The following is an 8,349-nucleotide window of genomic DNA, read 5'->3' as shown; positions in this document are numbered from 1 at the left end:
CTGTCTGTGAAGAAAACCTCATCCCTCCTCAAGCTCTCAGATCATGAAGCTGTTGATTGTATCCTACTGCAAATACAACCTTTTTAACTAGCTGCTGTGGAAAAGAGGACAGAGAAGATGCAAAGCTGGGTGAGATGGTAGGACATCTTCGGCACTGTCTCTATTCAGCATTTTTTGGAATAAAGCGCTTGGTCTCCTGAGGCGAATGAAAGAAATTATTACCAGAAATGACTGGAAGGAGAGTGTTCCACAATCCCATCATTGTTAGCCCAAATATTTGGAGAATTACGCTATTCTTTCACAGGCACAAATCTCTCCTTACAAAAGGAGGCACTACTGGAGATGGCTGACTAATCTGGGAAATAACAGAAGACATCAGCCAGGGAACAACGTTGTTTCTGTTTCATCGAAGAAGACAGAGTTCATGTGGTTTCCACTCAAAATGCAAACCAAAAGGTGAGACTTTGTGCTGTCTTTTCTGAGAAGTGGAGCAGCGCGAGTGGCCCCCGCCGCAGAGGTACGGGTATGGGCACAGGTACGGGGCTGCCCGTGCTGCCTCAGCCTCCCTGGGGTGCCGCAGCCAAAGAGCTTCACGATGTTCCTGCAGCTGGGTTCACTTCCAGTCTCCCCTAGACTGATCCACACCTGGGTCTGGGGGGTTGTTGGGACAGGGAGCAGTAATTTCAGGGTCTTCTGCTGGGAACATTTCTGGAAGTAGGGCTTTTAGGGACCCCTTAACCGGCTCCGATCCTTTCACCTTGTGCAAAATGAAAGGATGGGCTTGTCAGGCCAAAACTCCAGACAAGGACCCAGGGACATCATTCTGCTGTGGTTCAGCTGGTGAAGGACCTCAGCAAGCCGTAAGAACTGGCCCGTGTGCAATCAGCTGATCATACTCCGTACAAGAACACTATATATGTGTTCGTAAAAGATAAAGTTTGAATTTTTACCTTTCTGTAGGCATTATGGGACTGGCTTTACCAGATGCTGAACACCTCCAGGTCTTGCTGCGTTCGATGGCAGGCAGAGATTCCTGGTGTCTTGCAGCTTGGCGTCCTAAGTCCTTGCATGTTTAACCACCTTAGAAAAGAGAAAAGTTAAAGACATCATGAAGACTTTTGGACTGCTGATTTGAAAAGCTGTATTTCCTTGGGTTTTTTTATGGTTCCAACATGTCAACCTGTAGTACATAATAGCCACGCTGTCAGGAGATGCTGTCCTGATAGAGCAAACTGCTGCTTCCTCTTCCTGTTTTGTACATGTAACAAATGAGTGCTTCAGCAGATGGGTGAGATAGAGCTTTCTCTAAGCCGTGTCTCCATTATTTCACAAGTCACACTGCAGACATGCCAGTCAAGAAACGAGAAACCTTCAGCGTCGCTTTGTGGATGACATATTTTCAGGCAAAAGCAGCAGAATGTTTTCCCGATCCCGGAGGCTTCATTTATCAGGAGCTGGGAAATTACATTAATTCTTCTGGTTTTGTCAGAACTGATGTGAAATCTGTATTATATGCAAATCTGTCCAAAGTATTCTATCGTTCTAATATTTTTTTCCAGAATGGGACGGACCCAAAGTGCATTTATTGGCCCTTAGACTGGAACTGGGTGCGAGGGTCTATGCAGGTCAGCAGTGACTTTAAGCTTCACAGTCTGGGTTACTGGGTGTCTGTCCAGGAAATCTTGACTAGCATTTACTTTCAAACTGACAAAAGGTTGTGCTTCGATTTTCTAGTTTTGTTTCAGCTACTGACACGAGCTTTATTGCTTCTTACCACTTTTTCTGTAAAAAAATACTCTGACATACAAATTTTTAAAAATAAAAAGAGTCTATCAGAGATTTTTTGTTACATTTTTTTCCCACCCACAATAGTAAAGTAGCAGTTTAATTCTCTGATGTTCATTTTTTGATAGCAGAGTTTTCTGATTACATGAACTACCAGGGTTCTTTTTCTGTGGAGGATGAGAAAACAAACTTATTCCTGGAAAATTCAACAGTACGCAAGAAAACATTTGTCAAGGGGAAATTTTGCTTTAACATTCTCTTGGAAAGTAATCACAGAAGCTGGAAATAGTATATGTAAATTGCCTTTCTTTTTTCGGACAGGGAATGGAATACACATCACAAAAATATGTGAATTCTTGGCATCAAAATTATTTTGGGGCGGGTATCACTTGGAAATTTTTTTAAATCTAAACTGAAAGGCAAATTCATGTGCTTTACTAACATTGATAACAGAGACACTTTACAGTTAACTAAACTCATACTTATCTAGTGCATGATTTGATATACATTGCTGTTAGGTATTTGAGGATGGCCAGATAATTATCTGTAACATGATATAAGTCAAGTAAATTACCACAGAACATCAGAGATCGCGTTAATCTACTCGTGTTTGAATGCGACTGCAGGCCCTGCCAAGTGGCTTCCAGCAGAGGCTTTTCTTAGGATGTGTCCATCAGGATACAAACCCCTGCCTTTCAACAGCGCGGTTCCACGTTAGCTGTGCAAACGCACCCACGGGGAAATCAGACGCGGGTTTTCCCTAGTGCTAGATTGCCTCGTGCTGGGGCTGCCTCAGGGGCTCCCTTTGACACGGCATTCCGTCCCCCGCAGCCCCTGGGCTCCCTTGCCCGGCCCAGGAGCATCCCTCGGGCTCCCCGGGGCCGTGGCAGGGAGTCCTGCGCGGCAGCGGAGGTGGCCGGCCGCTTCCCGGGGCCACCCCCGGAGCTCCACCGTGATCGGCACTTTGTGATTTACACCTCTGGGAAAGCTGGTCATTTAAAATGGCCCGATTTGCCAAAGGTTTTTTGGGTTTTTTGTGATTTTTTTTAAATTAAGAAGAAATACCAGGTCTGCTAAAACCTGCACTATTAATCTTTGCTGATGAAACATACACTGCCACGGGCTTAACCCTTTAATTACTCCCTTTATCTACCAGCATCGTTCCGTTTTATCAAGGTTGCGCCTATGCTCATCTGTTCTTATTCACAATTTCACTCTAGAAGGACACAGGGAACGCAAGGATATGACTGGCCAAGCTGATTCCCAGGAGAAAATTCATTCTTCTACTCCTACACATTAACTACCAGGACAACCCGTGGAAGCTCTGCACACAAAGGTTATTTTGCCCCATTGTAGATGCTGAGAAGAGAGGCCAGTTGTCTCCACTGGATGTAGGTCACTGCACGAGCAGGACAACGGGAAGAGGAGCTGCAAGCATCCCGCTTGCCTTAAGCAAGAAAAAGGGGGAAAAGGACATGGGACCAGAGCCGTTGTGTCCAGCCTTCTGCGTGCACGTGTGTGCACACGCGTGCTAGTCCACAGCCTGGCGTCAACGTGAGCTTGAGGGAAGCATCGCCATGTTTCAGAAGGGCCATCACGCATCTGCTCTTCTGGCTCTCAGAAACTTTGCACACACTCCACCCGAGATGTATGGGATTGCCAGGGAGCAGCGAGCGGAGGACTTTTGGGATAAAGGCAGGGCTCTGGGTGACGAGCCGGCATCCTTTTGCTGCAGTGTTGTATTGCTTTGTGGCGTGCCAATCTACAGAATGGCTTCTGCCACCGAGATCTGTCCTGTGACCTGTGTGCACTGGCCATGTGCCCGGTGTAAGTCGTCTCTACTGTTTCATTTGACACTTTCCTTTTTTAATTTGCAATTGCCACAGCGCTTTATGTGGCAGACTTTTAAATGAAGAAAGTAGTTACTGTCCTATATCCATAGCTTCTGTACTCTGATCTCAACTTGTGACAGATCTGGAACAGAAAACATCTTCACTCTTTCATCCAAAGAGCATCTTTCTTATTATTTCTTCTTAGGATAACATCCCTTGATTTCTGGACTATATTTAGGTCGTATGAATAATCCCTGTCAGGAAGACGATGCTGTTACTGACTGGTTCATACAAGGAAAGCCCCATGTCCATGTCTAAGCTGAGATTGCTGGTGGACATCCTTGGAGCTCAGTAGTCCTGGGCTTCTAACATTCACGAAGGAGTGAACGCAATAGGTAGGGACTGGTATCAGAAGGACCCTGCACGAAGTGGGAGAGAAATAAGATCTTTGAAGGATATAATTAAAAAAATAGCAAAACTAACATAGCAAAAGCCTAGTCAAGCTCTCAGAGAAAGGAGAAAGCAGGCTGCAAGCCATGCCAATGGCGAAACACGCGCTCCCACGCCTGCGCGGAGGGGTTTGTCAACCAACAAAAATACCAGGGGAGCTAATGCCAACCCAAACAGAAAATGAGCCAAACAACCAACTTCGAATCAAAATAAACTGCAGCACTTAATGGCAACATAGCAACAGATAAACATCTTGCCTCGTCTAACAACTAATGCAAGGGTAGGATATGCAATTGCATTATGAGAATTTAAGTCAACAAAAATTGAGGCATGCAGCATGAGAATGATGAATAAAGATCATCAGATATGCAAAGGAACTTGGTTAAAATCACCAGAGGAAATAGTATTAGAAATTTGCTGTTCTTTGAGCATTCAAGTGCTCAACTTGGTTGTTTTTTAATTTTTTCTTGTTGATTTTAAAGGAAAAAATGTAAAGAGAAACTCCCCTGATGAATGATGACATACTTAAGTAGGATCTTTGTTCAAATCTGAGATTCAGATAAGGGGACCCCATATACCAGGAATCTGTGAAAGATGCTCTTACAGCTACTGGTGTTCGCCTACAACACTTGTATTTCTGCTTCTAGAACAGATTGCAGAAGATATCACCGGGAAGTTTTATGAAATAGCTTGGGCTTTAATAATTATATCCTCTTATTTTCTGAGTGTCAGTAGCGGAACTGCCTAAAAATAATTCATGTTCTCGGTCAGAGAGATGAGTTGTGTGGCATATACCACCCTGCTGGGCTGCTTGTGCTCTCATCCAGGTGTTATCCACTGCTTCAAAACTTCCCATGCTTCTGTCCCATGCTTTCCACTTGGATTTAATTAGGTGTGGTCTCAGCCCCCAAATGATGGGCCTGGTCCAGGCCAGCTGTAAGCCCCAAAAAGTGCCTTCCCTGGGATGTGAATCAAGCCCTTCAGTTGCATAACCTGCTGCTCTCTGCAGCTGATGTGCTGAGAAGTGGGTGCTTTTTTTAAAAAAAAACAACCGAACAAACCCTCACTGGAGAAAGATGCGACTGTTGTTCTGCCGTGATTCAACTGCTCTGTGTGTTGCCACTGCCTGCAGGATGAAAACTTGGTTTTGGCTTTTACCGAGCGAGCTAGCTAGCATGTAAGGCATGTATTTGTAGATTTAAGAATCTCTCTAAAATAGGAGAAAAATGGACTGAAGAGGATTGCACTTTTCCTTCCTTTATGCTCCTCCTTGCTCAGCTCCATGTGTAACTGCCAGTCCCTGGTGAAAAGACTTGTTCTCCCCTGGACTTAAAACCAGGGGGTTTTACAGCAGGTGTTGTGTCAGGATCTGCCGATGGGCACCTGCAGGAGTTTTCATGAACGGGTATTTGCTGTAGATTAGCTCAAAAGCAGTGTGCATTTTGATGTCCGCCCCAGCTGTAACCCCCTCGCTGCTCCGGCGAAGGCAGCGCTGCCTGCTCACCCGCAGCGCTCCCGGGAGAAAGCATCACGGCTCGGTCCGGGCTGAAATGCCTGGCAATGGTGCCGGGCTGCTAACGCTCGACGGGCACTCAGTGGGGCACGAGTGCGTGATACCAGCAAGATCTCAAGCCTCTGTGGTAAATAGGAATTGCAGAAATTGGGAAAAAAATTGTGAAATGATGTCTTTCACTTTCAGGGCTCATGTAAAGCACAAAGCGGAGGGGACCACGTTAGTCCTGACTGTTACATATCTCATCCTGGGAGAGACAACTGCAGCCTCCAAAGCCATCAGGAACCTTCTACACGTGTTAAATTCACGTCACGCAGGCTGCCTACACGGGCAGACAACGTGAGGTGACTTTCCATTGACTGCGATGGAAGACACCTTGCTGTCCCGACGACACAGTGAGGAGCGTCCTCCTTCCAGCCGAGCATAAGCTCTGTTTAATACACAGGCTCAAATTGTCCTCTACAGACCATGCACATAAATTGCCATGAATATGCTTTAGAATAGAATAGTTCAGTGGGAAGGGACCTACAACGATCATCTAGTCCAACAAACTACCAGGACTCTTCCTCAGCTTGGTTAGGAGAGTGCTGGTATTCTTGGACTAAGGCATCTCAGCTCAGCCCCCCTTAGACACCAAGTACCCAGTCTCTTTGCCTTGAAGTGAAATAGCTACAAACCACACACGAATTTGCCACTGTAAACCACGCATTATTTTTCATTCAGCAATGTTTTTAGTACCTGGATATTTTCACTAATCACTACATTCAGGCTAATCTAGTCCCGTTGTTAAAAATGCTAATCACAGGCTGCCGTAGTTTTACGGCTGATCATTTCTTGTCAAACCAGTGGTGCAATATCTTTCCAAAAACTTTGGGATTTTTTTCGCTTTATTAATTATGTTATGTGATCCTCAATATTTTGAAATGCACTTTAAGGTTTTGCACTTTGATATTCTTTTGCTATGGTGGAAAGAATTAATAATGCATTTAAAGCAATTTAAACCAATTATATGTTTTTTCAAGTTGGGCTCATTCAAAAAATCATTCTCAGGCAGATAAAAGATGGAGGCCAAAGGACAGGCAAGAAACAAGTCTTTGTGATTAGAAAGTCAAAAGTGCACTGGAAGCTGCCTGGATAACATCCAAGGAGAGTGGTAAAATTAATGGGCTGGCAAAGATGATTTTCAACGGTAGATCAAAAAAGGTACTCGGCAGTCAGAGCCCTGTGTGTGCTTTACTGTATTTCATGCAATGAAGCACACACAGGAAACAAGTCACCTTTATTACCGTGCCTGTCAAAGTCAAATTTTGCAGGAAGAAACGCTCCCGATTCCTCCTGACGTGGGTGCAGGACTGGAGAGGGCACCAGGATGTCTCCGTACCTGCTCCGAGATGGGGAGTAAACCCCTGGTCCCGCTCACCCACAGCCTGGCGTGCACCGAAGGCAGCGGAGGACGCAATTTTACTGGAATGGTTTTGTTTCCTCGCACTATGTGAGATCTTACACAGCTCTAGATTTAGTTTTCTTCCAGTTTACAAGGCAAAACATTTTTGGCAAGTGCAGACCGTGAACATTGCAAAGAAATAAAAAAGTCTCCTGGAAAAGTTGCTCTGCTGCTTCTTGGGAAAAACGTTTAGCCTTCAAGTCTGAGCAAAACCGTGGGACTGACTTTTCTCCTAACATTCCACTTTTAAACTAATCTCCCACAGAACAGAAATAAGGAGCAGCCCTGGGAAAAGGGATTTCTCCCTTAAAACCTGAGCATGCAAACTTTTCCCGTCAGCTTCAGCTACATACAGACACACATTCTACATATTCACATATGTTGACCTAACTCCTGGAAACCAAAATCCTCTTGGGACCTCTCTCTACCAGAAAGTTATTCCAAGGTACTATTATTTCCAGTTCTAACCTGACGTATCACTTCCAATAATTATTCTCTCTTCCTAGTGTTAATAACCTCTGACAGTTGCCTGCTCCCTCTTCCTCTCCCGTGCCTGTGCGTTTCTAAATCACATTGCAAATCTCTGGCTGTTAGATTCAGTGAAGTGTATTAAACCTCTTTGGCTTGATTTCAGATGTCTTCAGCTATTTAATTGCTTTTAAGACTTTAATCCATCACCCTTCCTCTTTCAGACAGTGCCTCAGGCTCTTTCTGCTTTCCTGCTCCTTGCTGGTGTCCCTCCCATCTCATCTGCTGATAAGCGTTGCCCAACGAGCTTGCAGCGAAGGACCGTTGCCTTCCTGTTTACCAGCGTGCTCTTCTGTGCCAGTTCAGACCACGCAGGCCATCTTCTGCCCGCGTCAGTCTGATTTACAGCCCACAGCCATCCATTTCTGTACCTGCTGCTCTTGCATCCCATCAGTCCGAGGCACGTTCATCTGCAAGATCTCCCTGGGTGGAGAGGAAGACCATCAGCAATAAGTGACCAAGTAGCTCTGGAGATGCAGCCCAAAAGGCCTTCAACATAATTCCTATCTTTCTTCTTTTGCAGCCAGATGAGTTGAGTCAACACAACAATGAAATCACAACAACTTTGAATTAAAAGAAGCGACCAGAGAAGAGTGTAAGGTGAGACTAGCTGTACAATGGAGCATGAAACAGCAACTGTGCCAACTGATTGTCCTTTTTCAGAATAATGGTTCTTAAATCTCTGTAGTACCAAAGCTGCTGAGCTCCATCTGGGTAAAATAGGGGTGTTTCTTGCCAGAGGCATTAATTTTCATGTTCTTTTATGATGCCAGGCAAAGTAAAGTATCTTACAATGA

This window comes from Mycteria americana, chromosome 10 (assembly GCF_035582795.1).
Source record: "Mycteria americana isolate JAX WOST 10 ecotype Jacksonville Zoo and Gardens chromosome 10, USCA_MyAme_1.0, whole genome shotgun sequence".
NCBI classification, from domain to species: Eukaryota; Metazoa; Chordata; class Aves; order Ciconiiformes; family Ciconiidae; genus Mycteria; species Mycteria americana.
This window is presented reverse-complemented; position numbering follows the sequence as displayed.